The 18,098-nt window shown below is 46.4% G+C and overlaps 1 long non-coding RNA gene across 1 annotated transcript in view; it reads right to left on the bottom strand.

The window, feature by feature from the left end:
* LOC147114512 (uncharacterized) overlaps positions 1-18,098 on the bottom strand; it is a 123,187-nt gene that overhangs the window by 64,559 nt on the left and 40,530 nt on the right. The gene's annotated exons all lie outside the window — the stretch shown is intronic.

Below are 18,098 nucleotides of genomic sequence, written 5' to 3'. Positions count from 1 at the left end.
TGGACTGAATGGCCTTTTGTCACTCCATGCTTCTCATGTACAGCAGGACCTCAATTCTTGTTATTCGAAATAGCCACAAGAATCTTCTCCAAATAAATGCCTCCTTGTCGTAAGGAATAAATAAGAAAAACTGAAAATAAAATAGCAGATAATAGGAGACCATTGGGATTGAGGTTTTTTCTTTTGCTTTACTGTTCTCCTGCAGATAAAATCAGAGAGTAATTCAAAGCAGATTTATCAGCTCATCTGCCTCCCCATCCACAGGCAATGAATCCCCACCACTGACCCAAAAAGGCTGCAGCAAAATAATCCTGATACCAATCGCAGGCTCCCCCCCCCAGCTATAGAGGTGGATACTAAAGGTGCTTATCTATGCCCACCGCCAGCGATAACCTAAGTATCCACGGCTGTACTGATCAGTAATGGTGCCAATGCAGTGCTTGCCTTATTAAATGGGCTCCAGTGTTGATGAGCAGCACTCATGTAACAGCTGGTGTTACATTCAACAAATGCTTCATTTATGGACACAAAAGCATATAATATACGGCACAGAAACAGGCCATTCAGCCCAACCAGTCTATGCTGGTGTTTGTGCTCCACTCACGCCTCCTCCCATCCTTCCTTATCTAACTATCAGCATAACCCTCTATTCCCTTCTCCCTCATGTGTTTATCCAGCTTCCCCTTAAATGCATCTATACTATTTGTCTCAACCACTCCCTGTGGTAGCGAGTTCCACATTCTCCCCACTCTCTGAATTCCCTATTGGATTTCTTGGTGACTGTCTTATATATGGTGGCCTCTAGTTTTGTTCATCCCCACAAGTGGAAACATTGCATGTTTAAAGAGACAGGCTCTGTATTGATGTTGAAGTTGACAGCTCTGCAGTGTTGATCTTAGTGGAGACTATTAAAAGGAAAGAGAGCATGCGGCCTTCAGTAGTTCCCTCTGTTGCTCCGGGTGCATGCTTCATGTTAACAGAACTACCATAGGGGTTCCTCCATTTGGATGCAAAATCGAGGCTCCATTCTAATGCTGATTACATATGGTTTATATGATCCTTATATATGTACCCAAACATTTTCCCCATTTATATAGATGGTTAACTGGTATTTATAGAATCATAGAATTGGACACAATACTCCAGTTGAGGACAAATCAGTGTTTTATAAAGGTTCATCATAACTTCCTTGCTGTTGTATTCTATGCACCAATTTATGAAGCCCAGGATCCCGTATGCTTTTTTAGCCGCTTTCTCAACCTGCCCTGCCACCTTGAACAATTTGTGCACACATACCCCCAGGTCTCTCTGTTCGTGCACCCCCTTTAGGATTGTGCCCTTTAGTTTATATTTCCTCTCCTCGTTCTTCCTACCAAAATGTATCATTTCGCACTTTTCTGCATTAAATTACATCTGCCACATGTCCGCCCATTTCACCAGCCTGTCTATGTCTTCCTGAAGTCTATCACTCTCCTCCTCGCTGTTCATTATACTTCCAAGTTTTGTCATTGCAAATTTTGAAATTGTGCCCTGTAAGTCCAAGTCATTAATATATATCAAGAAAAGCAGTGGTCCTAGTACCAACCCCTGGGGAACACCACTGTATACCTTCATCCAGTCCGAAAAACCATTCACCACTGTTTCCTGTCACTTAGCCAATTCCGTATCCATACTGCCACTGTTCCTTTTATTCCATGGGCTTCAAATTTGCTGGCAACCCTCTCTGTTACCTCATCAAAAAACTCGATCAAGATAGTTAAACACGATTTGCCTTTAACAAATCTGTGCTGGCTTTCCTTAATTAATCCACACTTGTCCAAGTGACTGTTAACTTTGTCCCTGATTATCGTTTCTAAAAGCTTCCCCACTACCGAGGTTAAACTGACTGGCCTGTAGTTGCTGGGTTTATTCTTACATCCTTTTTTGAAGAAGGGTGTAACATTTGCAATTCTCCAGTCCTCTGGCACCACCCCGTATCTAAGGAGGATTGGAAGATTAGGGCGAGTACCTCCGCGATTTCCTCCTTAACTTCCCTCAGCATCCTAGCATCCATCCCACCCAGTCCTGGTGACTTATCAACATTAAGTACAGACAGCCTTTCTAGTACCTCTTTATCAATTTTTATCTCATCCAGTATCTCAACTACCTCCTTTTTCACTAGGACTTTGCATCTGTCTTCACCAAGGAAGAAGATGCTACCAAAGTACTCATTTAGTACCTCAGCCTCCATGCATAGGTCTCCTTTTTGGTCCCTAATCGGCCCCTTCTCCCCTCCTCTTACTACCCGTTTACTTTTTATATGCCTATAAAAGACTTTAAATTCCCTTTTATGTTCGCTGCCAATCTATTCTTATGCTCTCTCTTTGCCCCTCTTATTTTCTTTTCCACTTCACCTGATTTTCACTTGTATTCTCGACCTGACATCTGTCATATATGCTCTTTTTCTGCTTCATAGAAACAGAAGCTAGGAGTAGGCCATTCGGCCCCTCGAGCCCACTCTGCCATTTAATGAGATCATGGCTGATCATCCAAATTCAGTACCCTGTCCCTGCTTTCTTCCCATATCCCTTGATCCCTTTAGCCTTAAGAAATATATCTAACTCCTTCTTGAATATATTTAATGAATTGGCCTCAACTGCCTTGTGTGGGAGAGAATTCCACAGGTTCACCACTCTCTGGGTGAAGAAATTCCTCCTCATCTCTGTCCTAAATAGCTTACCCCGTATCCTTAGACTGTGATCCCTGGTTCTGGACTCTCCGGCCATCGGGAACATCCTTCCTGTATCTAGTCCTGTTAGAATTTTATAAGTTTCAATGAGATCCCCTCTCATTCTTCTAAACTCCAGCGAATATAAGCCTAATCGACCCAATCTCTCTTCATACGTCATTCCTGCCATCCCAGGTATCAGTCTGGTGAATCTTTGCTGCCCTCTCTCCATGGCAAGAACATCCTTCCTCAGATAAGGCGACCAAAACTGCACACAATACTCAAGGTGTGGTCTCACCAAGGCCCTATACAACTGCAGCAAGACATCCTTGTTCCTGTACTCGAACCCTCTCGCTATGAAGGCCAACATACCATTTGCCTTCTTAACCGCCTGCTGCACCTGCATGCTTACCTTCAGCGACTGGTGCACAAGGACACCCAGGTCTCGTTGCACTTCCCCTTTTCCCAATCTATTGCCATTCAGATAATAATCTGTCTTCCTGTTTTTGCCACCGAAGTGGATAACCTCGCATTTATCCACATTATACTGCATTTGCCGTGCATCTGCCCAATCACCCAACCTGTCCAAATCACACTGGAGTTTCTCGGCATCCTCCTCACAGCACACACGCCCACCCAGCTTTGTGTTGTCTGCAAACTCGGAGATATTACATCTAGTTCCTGTGTCTAGATCATTTAGATATATTGTGAATAGCTGGGGTCCCAGCTCCGATCCCTGCAGTACCCCACTAGTCACTGCCTGCCACTCGGAAAAAGACCCGTTTATTCCAACTCTTTGCTTCCTGTCTGCCAACCAGTTCTCTATCCAAGACAGTACCTTACTCCTAATCCCATGTGCTTTAACTTTGCAAGCTAATCTCTTATGCGGGACCTTATCGAAAGCCTTCTGAAAAGTCCAAATACACCACATCCACTGGTTATCCCTTATCTATTCTACCAGTTACATCCTCAAAAAATTCCAGTAGATTAGTCAAGCATGATTTACCTTTTGTAAATCCATGTTTGTAAATTCATCTTACTCTCCATCTCTTTCGTCATCCAGTGAGCTCTGGCTTTAGTTACCCTACCTCGTGGGAATGTACCTCGACTGTACCCGAACCATCTCCTCTATTACAATTTTGCCTGCCGATCTTTGATTCCAATTTACCCGGGCCAGATCCATTCTCAACCCACTGAAATTTGCCTTCTTCCAATTAAGTATTTTTATTCTAGATTGCTCCCTGTCCTTTTCCATAGCTAATCTAAGCCTGATGATATTATGATCACTGTTCCCCACTGATATTTGCTCCACTTGACCCACCTCAGTCCCCAGAACCAGATCCAACAATGCCTCCTTCCTTGTTGAGCTGGAAACATACTAATCAAGCAAGTTCTCCTGAACACACTTCAGAAATTCTTCTCCCTCCCTGCCCTTTACACTATTACTATCCCAGTCTATATTAGGATAGTTGAAGTCCCCCATTATCACTACTCTATAGTTCTTGCACCTCTCTGTAATTTCCCTGCAAATTTGCTTCTCTATATCTTTCCCACTAGTTGGTGGTCTATAGAAAGCACCTCTATTATTTCTTAACTCTAGCCATATAGATTCTGTCCTTGACCCCTCCAGGGCATCCTCTCTCTCCAGCACTGTATCCTTCTCCTTAACCAATGCTGCCACCCCACCTCCTTTCTTTCCTTCCCTATCTTTCCTGAACACCTTATATCCAGGAATATTTAAAACTCAATCCTGCCCTTTTTGAGCCAAGTCTCAGTTATCGCCACATCATGTTCCCATGTGGCTATTTGCACCTGCAGCTCACCAACCTTATTTACCACACTTTGTGCGTTTACACACATGCACTGTAAACCTATCTTAGACCTTCTTGTATTCTCTCTTAGTCTGACACCACCTAATACCATACTATTTCTTACTCTGGTGCTATCTGTCTCTCCCAATCCTTTGTGCACTTTGCTTCACCTTTCTAATGCTACATCCTGGTGCCCATCCCCCAGCCAAATTAGTTTAAACCTTCCCCAACAGCACGAGCAAACCCCCCCCCCCCGCCCCGCGAGGACATTGGTTCCGACACTGTTGAGGTGCAACCTGTCTTACACCCTCCCTCACTTCTGACAGAATTTGGAGGGCAAATTAAATGGAACGTAAAACCTGTGTATTGTCTCCATGTTCCTTCCGCTAAGATAGATTTGCTACGTTTGTGCACTAACAAACCATCAGAATTTCGGGGCCATAGTGTTCGTCATTTCCTTGATACTGGTGTGCAATGCAGACTGGCTAATATTGCGAATGTCTCTTGGCGTAGCTTGGAAGATAGCGTAAGAGGTTCATGCTGTGGTAATCCTCACCTGCACAGCAACAGCTTTCCCTATTCCAGATGTTTTTCACAGGTTATTGCGAGGCTGAGACAGCAAAGATACATCTTTTCTGAAAATGCTGGAAACACTCAGCAGATCATGGAGAGAGAAACAGAGTTAACGTTTCAGGTTGATGAGCAGTTCTGATGAAGGGTCATCGACCTGAAATATTAACTCTGTTTCTCTCTCCACGATGCTGAGTGTTTCCAGCATTTTCTGTTGTTGTTTCAGATTTCTAGCATCCGCAGTATTTTGCTATTGTACATCTCTTCTGACATGTCCAAAGATGTATGGAGGGATCTGTCAATATAGAGTCAGAGTTTTACACCACAGAAAGAGGCCCTTCGGCCCATCGTGTCTATATGATGTTGGGGTCGTGCCGGGTGTAGACAAATGCCTCAGCTTTTGTCGCATCTGCATTTGTTGACCCCTTATCTTTATTTTCAAAGTCCAAATCAGTATTATTTTCTGCCATGTAGAAGGGATTGTTTTGAAGTGGTAATCAATGAGAAATAAGGTGGTTAGTGTAGTGTATGTAACCTGTACTACCTTAAGAGGATACCTTAATGTTAAGTCTGTGTGTTCTAGTTGTATTTAAGATTAATTACTGGCACAGACTACAAGAATAACGTTTCAACAGGTCTTTACTAGTTGGAGGTCAGGGCTATACTAACACCAATATCACTACACAGTACTTATATACCGGTGGTCACCACCGGTATTACGTATACAGCAGCCAGAGAAAGTAGTACATCTCTTAAGGTGGAACAGGTTACATACACCACAATCCTCCCTTTTTAGCTTAACAGTCATATCCCCATTTAACATAACATAATAACATATATACATATATAACTTCAGGTATAAACAGTTCAAAGGTTCATTCTCTCAGGCGGCCTTCTGATTCGGGTTGGATAACGCCTTTCAGTGGTCTCTGATTCTTGTTGCTGAGGTGACTCCTCTAGTTGGTTTCCTATGTATTGGACGTCATCATCAGGTACATTTCCTGCCGAGGTAGATGCTTCAGGTTCATTAACGTCTTCCACAGTTGTCTCTGTCGCAACCATGGGTTCGACCCTTGCTCTCGATTCTACCAGTTGATCCGCATGACGCCTTATCACATTGTTACCAATATCTACTGTGTACATCAGAGGTCCTTGTCTGGCCCGAATTGTTCCGGACTGCCATTTTTCGTTTCCATAGTCCCTTGCCAACACTGGTTGTCCTACGTCGAAACTTCGAGTGGTCTTGTTATTAATATGCCGGAACTGTTTGTTTTACACTTCCCTCCGCACATTTGGTTTTAACAAGTCCAACCTGGACCGCAACCTCCTGTTATAAAACATCATGGCAGGACTTTGGTTAGTCACTGCATGAGCGGCGTTTCGATATGCCATTAGGAAATTGTCCACCTTGTGTTGTAGCGGAATCTGATCATCGTTCATGGCCTTTATTGCCTTTTTGAATGTTTGGACAAATCTCTCGGCCAACCCGTTTGTCGCCGGATGATATGGGGCAGAGGTATAATGTTTCACCCCATTCTTCTTTAAGAATTTTTGGAATTCTTCCGACACGAACTGTGGTCCATTGTCCGAACATATCTGTTCTGGCAATCCGTTCCTTGCGAATATTGTTCTTAACACCGCAATTGTCTTTTCTGAAGTAGTGGTATTCATCTTGATCACTTCTGGCCATTTGGAAAGTGCGTCCACCGCAATTAGGAACATGGAGTCCATGAATGGACCAGTAAAGTCAATATGTACGCGTTGCCATGGGGCTGAAGGCCATTCCCATGGGTGTAGCGGTGCGATCGGAGGTGCATTTTGCACTTTTTGGCACCCAGCGCAGCTTTTCGTCAACTCCTCTATCTGTTGGTCAATACCCGGCCACCATACATAAGCCCTAGCAAGACTTTTCATCTTAACTCCCCCCAGATGACCTTCATGCAGTTCCTTTAGAACTCTTTCCCTTAACTTGGGAGGAATAATCACTCTTGTCCCGTACATCAAAGTACCATGGCAGACGGACAGCTGGTCTCGCCTTGCCGAGAATGCCGGTAACAGAGGATCACCATGTGTTGGCCATCCCTTCACTGTCACCTCGTAGACTCGGGACAGTGTCGGGTCGTTCCTGGTTTCTCTTTCAATACTTGCATTGGTGACCGGTAAACACTCGATGATGGTCGAATGAAATAACTCAACAGGGTCAACTTTCGTCGTCTCTTCTTCTTCAGGTAGTGGCAGGCACGACAGCCCATCAGCATTGCCATGCTGCTTTGTACCTTTGAATTCTATTTGATATTGATGTGCCCCTAGGAAAAGGGACCATCTCTGGAGTCTGTGTGCTGTCATCACCGAAACACCCTCCTTAGGGTTAAAAATGGATACCAACGGCTGAGGGTTAAAAATGGATACCAACGGCTGATGGTCTGTCAGAAGTGTGAATTTTTGGCCCTGCAGGTAATGATTAAACTTCTTCACTCCCCATACAAGGCTGAGAGCCTCCCTATCGATCTGCGCATAGTTGCGCTCAGCGGAGGTCAATGATCTGGATGCAAACGCGACTGGCCTTTCCGTGCCATTTGGCAACTTGTGTGAGAGTACTGCCCCAATACCATAGGGAGAAGCATCACAAGCCAACCGAATAGGCAGTGTCGGGTTGAAGTGAGCCAGCACTTCCTCTGAGGTGATCAATTCTTTGCTTTTGCGAAATGCCTTCTTACAGTTTTCACTCCATTCCCATGGTACCCCCTTCTGTAAAAGAGCGTTCAGCGGGTGCAGTACCGTGGATAGATTCGGTAGAAACTTATGGTAATAGTTAATCAATCCTAGAAACGACCTCAACTGAGAGACATTATCCGGAGCGGGAGCCTTTACAACTGCCTCTATCTTGTCAGGAGACTTATGAAGCCCCTCCCGGTCAATGACATGACCACAGTACGAGATCCGCTTCTGAAAGAACTCACATTTCTGCCGATTAACTCTAAGTCCATACTCTTTCAGTCTGTTGAGCACCAGTTCCAAGTTTGCGAGGTGTTCTTCATCACCATCTCCTGTAATCAGAATATCGTCCAGGTAACATTGTGTGCCTGGAATTCCCTGTAATACCTGCTCCATGGCCCTCTGCCAAATTGCTGGAGCTGATGCCACTCCAAAAACCAGCCTATTATACTGGTACAAACCTCTATGCGTGTTGATCGTGAGGTACTGGCGTGACTCTTCTTCAACCTCCATCTGCAAGTACGCCTGCGCCAGGTCTATCTTGGTGAAGTGTTTCCCGCCAGACAACGAAGCAAAAATATCCTCAATCCGCGGAAGCGGATACTGCACCGTGTGAAGCACCGGATTAACGGTGATCTTGAAGTCTCCACAGATGCGAACCTTCCCTGGTTCTCCTGGCTTGTTGCTCGAAGGACGTTTCATAACGGGAACAATGGGCGTAGCCCACTCACTCCAATCTACCTTAGACAGTACACCTGAACGTTCTAGCGCTTCCAGTTCCGCTTCTACAGCAGGTCGTATTGCATAGGGTACCGGTCTGACTTTGAAAAATTTTGGGTGTGCATGTTCATCAATCTTGATGTTTGCCGTAATTCCTCTCAGTGTTCCCAGTCCCTGCTGGAACACCTCTTTAGCATCATCCAATATTCTGGACAATCGTTTAGGTTTGACATCTGTTTCCCCGGAATCTACCGTTAGTGCCTTTAAGGAGTGCCAGTCCATATTCATTTTCCTAATCCACTCCCGTCCCAGTAGTGGTGGAGCTCCTTCAGGTAGCACATATAAGTCCATTACTTGGCTTTCTTTGCCCTTGTGGACCACTTTTACCTCTATCTTTCCGATGGGGTACACTCTTTGCCCCGTGTATGTTTTCAATATAATCTCCGTATCCCGTAGGGGAATATGTTGGAATAACCTTTTGTAATCTTTCTTATTCATGACCGTCAATGCCGATCCAGTGTCCAATTCCATCTTTACTTGGACTCCTGCTATCTGAAGAGTGACCCAAATTGTCTGGAGATCTGCATCCTTACCAACGTTGTGTACTCTTAAGCTACCCAGTTCATTACTGCTGGCGTCTGAATCTGACTTCTGTTCGTTCGAACTGTTCTTTGTCACCTTGTGTACCTTTATGTATTTTCCTTGCGGTGACTTTTTGTTGCTGGTCTTCTTTCCTGACCGGCATACTTTAGCTATGTGGCCAAGCCTGCCACACGTTCTGCATTCTTGGTTTTTAAACCAACACTGGTTCTGATCGTGCGTTGTCTTTCCACAACGATAACATTTTACAGTACTCAAAACCAATTGATTTGTACTGAGTTCCGGTGACCGTAGCTGCATTACTGCCGTGCCTCTCGCTGCGGCTTCGTGTGATGCTGCCATAGTGACCGCTTTCTCAAGCGTCAGCTCATTCTCCTCGAGCAGTCGCTTTTGTGTATCTTCTTTTAATAATCCACACACAAATTTATCTCTTAGCGCATCTGTTAGTCCCGTTCCAAACTGACAGTACTTTGCTAGCTTACGCAATTCCATTAAATATTCAGCATTGCTTTCATCTTTCAGCTGCTTTCTGCTGTAAAATTTAACTCGTTCCGCTAGCATCAGCGGCGTGGGGTTTAGATGATTTCTCAGGACAGTAACAATCTCCTCGAACGTCTTCTCCGCCGGTTCATCTGGTGATAAAAGGTGTTTCAATTGCCCGTATGTCTTCGCACCCATTAAGTTTAATAAAGTTAGTGCTTTCTCATCATCTGGGATTTTATTTGCTTTACAATAATTTTGTATGCGTTCTACATACGTGGCCCAATCTTCGATGTCGCTATCAAAGGTATTAATGTTCCCATGTTTAGGCATCATTGCAATTTTTTTTTTAGTGATTTCCCTTTTTCCAAGATGGCGGCTTCCCGCTCTTGTCTTCGTCCTCCGCCTACAAAATGGCGGTTTCCCGCGCTTGGCGGTCTTTCCCGCGCTCGCCTTCTTCACCCGCTGGCTGCAATGGCGTTTGGCGTGCCGCTGCTGCTTCCCTTTCCCAGCGGTTAGTAACTCCCCCGACGCTGTCTCCGCTTCACCGTGGCTCCCTCGGGCATTCGCGCTTCCCCGATGTCGCGCCTCGCAGCCCTTCTTGCAGCCCGGTTATTAGCACTGGCTGCGTTCGCCTTCACCGCGGCTCTCGCGCCTTCAGTCGCCCCAGACGCTGCGCCTTTTTGGCCCGAATGCGGCCCGGCCCTTATCTCCGGTCGCGATCGATCTCACCGCCCTTATTCCTCCGTCTTCCCTCCCCGTCTGTACAGCCAACGCGGCCGACTTTCTGCTCGCGTCGCTGACCGGCTTACCCACCACCGAGGTAGAAGGAAGATAGCTGACTGCCGCTGATGGAGGCTTCGAGTTCAGGATATCTTCTGCACTCTGGGTTCTCTATGCCTGCCGCGCGACGTGTCTTCCAGCAGGGTGATGAGGGTGGATGCCTCTCTTCGACGCCCGTTCTGTGGACGAAGCCGCCGTGGATATAAACTGCCGCAGGGTAAGAATCGGACTCGTCGCCACTGTTAAGTCTGTGTGTTCTAGTTGTATGTAAGATTAATTACTGACACAGACTACAAGAATAACGTTTCAACAGGTCTTTACTAGTTGGAGGTCAGGGCTATACTAACAGCAATATCACTACACAGTACTTATATACCGGTGGTCACCACCGGTATTACGTATACAGCAGCCAGAGAAAGTAGTACATCTCTTAAGGTGGAACAGGTTACATACACCACACTTAAGGTGAAGGACTACTTTTTAATAGCTCCTGTACATTGTAGTACCGGTAGTGACCACACCGGTATATAAACCCTGTGGAGTAATATGTATCCCAGTTCCCGCTCTGACCCTCAATCACTAAAGACCTGTTTAGTTACTCTCTGTTGTCTGTGTCGTGTTATTCATAATAACTGCACTTGTAAACACAGACTCAACAGTGGCGACGAGTCTGATCGAACCTAGCAGCAGTTTTGCATCACCTCCCCCAGTACTGAATCTGGGGTACATTGGAAGGAGGCTGCGTCCTGGAACACGGGCGTTGACCAAGGGCATCCGCCCTCAGCATCCTGCAGAGCGGTGCATCGCAAGGAAGGCCATCGAGAACCGGGCTTGGGTTTCTGGCCACGAAGTCCAGCATAAGGGCTGGCTACAGGTAGTGCGCAACCCTTCTAAGGCAGTGGCGGGTAAGCCCGATCGAGTGGCGCGGGGGAAGACGGCCAAGCTTGTCGGAGGGAGAAGGGGAGGAAAGCATAGAGGGCGGAGAACAAGACCGCAGCCGATGTCAGGGGCCGGACTGCAATCGCGGGGCAGAGGCGTGCAGCAGCCAGAAAGGCGCTCCATTGCCACGAGGACCACAGAAAGCGGCGTGGCAACAACAACAGCAGCAGCTCAAGGAAGCGCACATACAGGGAAAAACAAGTGCAGGAAGGACCGCTGTGAGGCGCGGGCAGCAGCATCGTGGGAAAAGACGCCATCTTGAGCCAGCGGAGAAGAAGACGAGCGCGGGAGCCGCCATCTTAAATTAAAAAAAAAAAATATCCGAAGGGGAAGAAGAAACTCAGCTAGGATGCCGAAAACAGGCAACATTACTGCATTCGACAACGATGTGGAAGATTGGTCCACTTATGTGGAACGCATCAAAGTTTATTGTAGAGCGAATGAAGTGCCGGATGATAAGAAAGCACTAACCCTATTAAACTTGATGGGTGCGAAGACGTACGGGTTATTGAGGAAGCTGGTAACCCCAGATAAACCAGTAGAAAAAAGTTTCATGGATATTGTTGCTATCCTGCAGGAGCACCTAAACCCTACACCGCTGCTGCTAGCAGAACGATTTAAATTCTACAAGAGGAATCAGCATAAAGATGAGAGTAACGCTGATTACCTTACGGAATTACGCAAGCTATCAAAGCACTGTCAGTTCGGAGCAGGACTGGCAGATTCCCTACGGGACAAATTCGTCTGCGGTCTCCTGAGCGAAGGAACCCAGAAAAGGCTACTCTCAGAGAAAGAGTTGACACTGGACAAGGCTTTCAGCGTGGCCGTATCGTACGAAGCAGCAGCACGGGGAGCTGCGGAAATACAGCAAAAGCCACCTGAATTCAGTACCAATGAAATGGCATTGGGTGCAGTAAAGTGCTATCGTTGCGGTAGGACAACGCATGACCAGAACCAGTGCTGGTTCAAAGACAAAGAATGCAGGCAATGTGGCAAACTTGGTCACATAGCGAGAGTCTGACGGTCAGGAAAGAAGACGAACAGCAAAATGTCACCGCAGGAGAAGTACATAAAGTGACAGAGAACAGTTTGGATCAACAGAAGACTGATTCAGACTCCAGCAGCAAGGAACTGGGTTGTCTGAAGATACATAATGTGGGCAACACAGCAGACCACCAAACTATCTGGGTCATGCTCAAGATAGCAGGAGTCCAAGTGAAGATGGAATTGGACACAGGATCGGCCTTAACGGTCATAAATAAGCGAGACTACAAAAGATTATTCTCGCACATTCCCCTGAGGGATACGAAGATTGTATTGAAAACATACACGGGGCAAAAAGTATACCCCAAAGGAAAAATAAAAGTAAACGTGGTCTATAATGGTAAAGAAAGTCAGGAAATGGACTTATATGTGTTACCTGATGGAGGTCCGCCACTACTAGGACGTGAATGGATCCGGAAAATACAACTGGATTGGCATTCCATACGAGCACTGACTGTGGATGCCAGTAAGGAGGACGACGTCAAACCTGGACGACTGTCCAAAATCTTAGACGATGCTAAGGAGGTGTTCCAACAGGGACTTGGGACACTGAAAGGAATTACTGCAACCATCAAGGTTGAAGAAAATGCAAGCCCAAAATTTTTCAAAGCCAGACCGGTGCCTTATGCGATACGACCTGCTGTGGAAGCAGAGCTGGAAGGGTTAGAACGTTCAGGAGTACTGTCCAAAGTGGACTGGAGCGAGTGGGCTACACCCATTGTTCCTGTCATGAAGCGATTGTTGAGCAACACGCCTGGTGAACCTAGGAAGGTTCGCATCTGTGGTGATTTCAAAGTCACTGTTAATCCAGTTCTTCACACAGTGCAATATCCGCTTCCGCGGATTGAAGATATCTTCGCTTCGCTATCTGGCAGCAAGCACTTCACCAAGATAGACCTGGCGCAGGCGTACCTACAGATGGAAGTTGATGAAGTGTCGAGACAGTATCTCACGATCAACACGCATAAGGGCTTATATCAGTATAATAGGCTGGTTTTTGGAGTGGCATCGGCTCCGGCTATTTGGCAACGGGCCATGGAACAGGTCTTGCAGGGAATTCCAGGGACACAGTGTTACTTGGATGACATCCTGGTTACAGGGGATAACGATAGTGATCACCTCGCGAATTTGGAACAGGTGCTCATCAGATTGAAAGAATATGGGCTGAGAGCTAATCGCCAGAAATGCGAGTATTTTCAGAAGCAAATTTCATACTGCGGCCACGTTATTGACAAGGAGGGGTTACATAAGTCCCCTGACAAGATTGAGGCAGTAGTCAAGGCTCCAGCACCGGAAAATGTGTCACAGTTGAGGTCGTTCCTTGGGCTGGTTAACTACTACAAGTTTTTACCAAATTTATCTACGGTGTTACACCCACTAAACACCCTCTTGCAAACGAGAATACCATGGAAGTGGAGCGATGACTGTAAGCGGGCTTTTCAGAAGAGCAAAGCGTTGATCACGTCTAAGGAAGTGTTGGCTCACTTTAACCCAACGCTACCTATTCGGTTGGCTTGTGATGCATCTCCCTATGGTATCGGGGCGGTGCTCTCACATAGGTTTCCAGATGGCTCGGAAAGGCCAGTCGCTTTTGCATCCAGATCATTGACCTCCGCTGAGCGCAACTATGCTCAGATAGATAGGGAGGCCCTCAGCCTCGTGTGGGGAGTGAAGAAATGTAACCACTACCTGCACGGACAACAGTTTACACTGCTGACAGATCATCAACCATTGGTTTCCATATTCAATCCTAAGAAGGGTGTTCCGGTAATGACGGCGCAGAGGCTTCAGAGATGGTCCCTTTTCCTCGGGGCATATCGATACGATATTGAGTTCAAAGGTACAAAGCAACATGGTAATGCTGATGGGCTGTCGCGCCTGCCACTACCTACAGCAGAAGAGGCACCGGCAGTTGATCCTGTCGAGATATTCCACTCGACCATCATCGAATGCTTACCAGTCACCAATGCGGGTATTGAGAGAGACCCGAAATGACTCGACACTGTCTCGGGTCTACGATTTGACGGTGAAGGGATGGCCAGCACATGGTGAACCACTGTTACCAGCATTCTCAGCCAGACGAGAACAGCTGTCCGTATGTCAAGGAACACTGATGTATGGAATAAGGGTGGTTATTCCTCCTAAATTACAGGAGAGTGTCTTAAAAGAATTGCATGAAGGTCATCTGGGGGGAGCCAAGATGAAAAGCCTTGCTAGGGCTTATGTGTGGTGGCCAGGTATAGACAAACAAATAGAGGACCTGACAAAAAGCTGCTCAGGGTGTCAAAATGTTCAGAACGCACCTCCAATTGCACCGCTGCATCCGTGGGAATGGCCTTCAGCTCCATGGCAACGCGTGCATATTGACTTTGCAGGTCCATTCATGGATTCCATGTTTTTGATATGGTGTGGAGATGCCGGAGTTGGACTGGGGTGGACAAATGTAAGAAGTCACACAACACCAGGTTATAGTCCAACAGCTTTATTTGAAATCACAAGCTTTCGGAGCGCTGCTCCTTCTTCAGGTGAAGTGGAGAAATGCATAAAGACACAGCTTATATAGTCAGAGAATCATGTCAGATGTTTACAGGTAACCTTTCCAACTGCCATTTATCACACCTCGGCAGAGAGATAATCACAGCAGTCAAAGGTGTGAATGGTGTCCAAACAGGTCAGTCAGGGAAACATAACATCAAAGAACAATGAGGTGGGGTCACAAGGGGTCAAATATTGCCGATGCTGGGGTCTGTATGAAAAACAAAAAAACAGGTTACCTGTAAACATCTGACATGATTCTCTGACTATATAAGCTGTGTCTTTATGCATTTCTCCACTTCACCTGAAGAAGGAGCAGCGCTCCGAAAGCTTGTGATTTCAAATAAAGCTGTTGGACTATAACCTGGTGTTGTGTGACTTCTTACATATGTTTTTGATAGCAGTAGACGCACACTCTAAATGGCCAGAAGTGATCAAGATGTCGACCACTACCACTGAGAAGACGATTGCAGTCTTGAGAACTATATTTGCGAGGAATGGATTGCCCGAGCAAATTTGTTCAGACAACGGACCACAGTTCGTGTCAGAAGAATTCCAGAAATTCATGAAAAAGAATGGGGTGAAACACTATACATCTGCCCCGTACCATCCGGCTACAAATGGGTTGGCCGAGAGATTTGTACAAACATTCAAAAAGGCAATAAAGGCCATGTGTGAAGATCATATTCCACTACAACACAAGGTGGACAATTTCCTAATGGCATATCGAAACGCCACGCATGCAGTGACAAATCAAAGCCCTGCCATCATGTTCTATAACAGAAGGTTGCGGTCCCGGTTGGATTTGTTAAAACCCAATGTGAGACGGGAAGTTGAACACAAGCAATTCCAACACATAAATGAAAAGGCCACTCGGAGTTTTGAAATAGGACAACCAGTGTTGGCCAGGGACTATAGAAATGATAAATGGCAACCTGGAACAATTTGTGCACGGCAGGGGCCTTTGATGTACACGGAAGACACTGGGGAGAACGTAATACGACGTCATGCTGACCAACTTGTGGAATCAAGAACAAGGGTCAACCCCATGTCTCCGGCAGAGACACCAGTTGAAGAATTTATTGAGCCTGTAGCATCTACCTCGGACTCGGTTGTATTAGATGATGTTGAATCCATAGAAGATCAATTGAATGAGTCACCCCAGCAACGAGAACAAGAGATCCCTGAAAGGCATTATCCGGCATGGATCCGGAAGCCTCCTCAGAGACTGAACCTTTGAATATTCATTGTGTGTAAATTGTATATATGTATATATATTCATGTATTGTATTAATGGGGTGTCCACTGTTAAGCTAAAAGGGGAGGAATTGTAGTGTATGTAACCTGTACTACCTTAAGAGGATACCTTAAGGTGAAGGACTACTTTTTAACAGCTCCTGTACATTGTAGTACCGGTAGTGACCACACCGGTATATAAACCCTGTGGAGTAATATGTATCTCAGTTCCCGCTCTGACCCTCAATCACTAAAGACCTGTTTAGTTACTCTCTGTTGTCTGTGTCGTGTTATTCATAATAACTGCACTTGTAAACACAGACTCAACAGTTAGGAGAAAGATACTTGGCAAGCATGCTACCCGCCACCATCTCAGCACAACCCCAGCCCAGCATGAGGTTGAAAAGGCCATCCGACAACTAAAGAACAATAAGGCCTCAGGAGCAGATGGAATCCCCGCCGAGGCACTAAAGCATAGCGGTGAAGCACTACTGGCGCGAATTCATAAACTCATTTCTCTTATCTGGAAGGAGGAGAGCATGCCAGGGGATCTCAGAGACGCCGTAATTGTGACCATCTTCAAGAAAGGTGACAAGTCCGAGTGCGGTAACTACAGAGGAGTTTCCCTGCTGTCTGCCACAGGGAAAGTCATCACAAGAATCCTCCTCATCGCCTTCTCCCAGTGGCTGAAGAGCTCCTCCCAGAGTCGCAATACGGATTCCGCCCACTAATGGGCACAATGGACATGATCTTCACCACACGTCAATTACAAGAGAAATGCAGGGAACAGCACCAACTGCTGTACATGGCCTTCTTTGATCAATGTGGATCACTTTCCATACCTCAGGAGCCTATTGTCAACAAGGGCAGACGTCGATGACAAAGTCCAACACCGCCTTCAGTGTGCCAGTGCAGCCTTCGGTCGCCTGAGGAAGAGAGTGTTTGAAGACCAGGACCTCAAACCCGGCACTAAGCTCATGGTCTACAGAGCAGCAGTGATACCCGCCCTGCTGTATGCCTCAGAGACATGGACCATGTACAGCAGGCACCTCAAAGCACTGGAGAGGTACCACCAACACTGCCTCCGCAAGATCCTGCAAATCCATTGGCAGGATAGGCGCACCAATGTCTGAGTGTTCTCGCTCAGGCCAACATCCCCAGCATCGAAACTTTGACCACGCTCGATCAGCTCCGATGGATGGGTCACACTGTCCGCATGCCCGATACGAGACTCCCAAAACAAGCGCTCTACTCGGAGCTCTGGCACGGCAAGAGAGCGCCAGGTGGGCAGAGGAAATGCTTCAAGGACACCCTCAAAGCCTCCTTGAAAAAGTGTAACATCCCCACCGACACCTGGGAATCCCTGGCCCAAGACCGCACAAAGTGGAGGAGAAGCATCCGAGAAGGCGCCGAACACCTCAAGTCTTTTCGCCGGGAGTAAGCGGTAGTCAAGCGCAGGCATCACAAGGAGCGCATGTCAACCCAAGCACCCCACCCACCCGCCCCTTCAATCACTGTCTGCCCCACCTGTGACAGAGACTGTAGGTCCCGCACTGGACTTATCAGTCACCTGCAAACTCATTTTTAATGTGGAAGCAAGTCATCCTCGGTTACGAGGGACTGCCTAAGAAGAAGACTTGACAAGTGTAGAGATCTTTAGTTGTAGAATCAAGTCCCCCTTCAAATAGCATACTCATACATAGCTCTTTGGTCTTGTATAAATAGGAGAATGGGGCAAAGAGGCCTCTGCAGAAAATGTTAGTCATAGGCAGCTTGGACATTCCAACTGCAACACCTATTCTCATCATCACAATTTGCACCAGGTCACTAATGTTGGTAACACATTATGAAGAATACCATCTGTCTGATGAACAGTCCTACCCAAAGCATTAACCTATCATTCTTCTTAAATGAATGACCCGCTGTGTATCTCTAACAGTTTCTGTTTTTATAACAAT

Source organism: Somniosus microcephalus, chromosome 7, assembly GCF_052327205.1.
Source record: "Somniosus microcephalus isolate GS21.2 chromosome 7, FLI_Smic_1.0, whole genome shotgun sequence".
Taxonomy (NCBI): Eukaryota; Metazoa; Chordata; class Chondrichthyes; order Squaliformes; family Somniosidae; genus Somniosus; species Somniosus microcephalus.
Note: the sequence above shows the minus strand (reverse complement) of the source record. Positions and strands in the feature narration are given on the sequence as shown.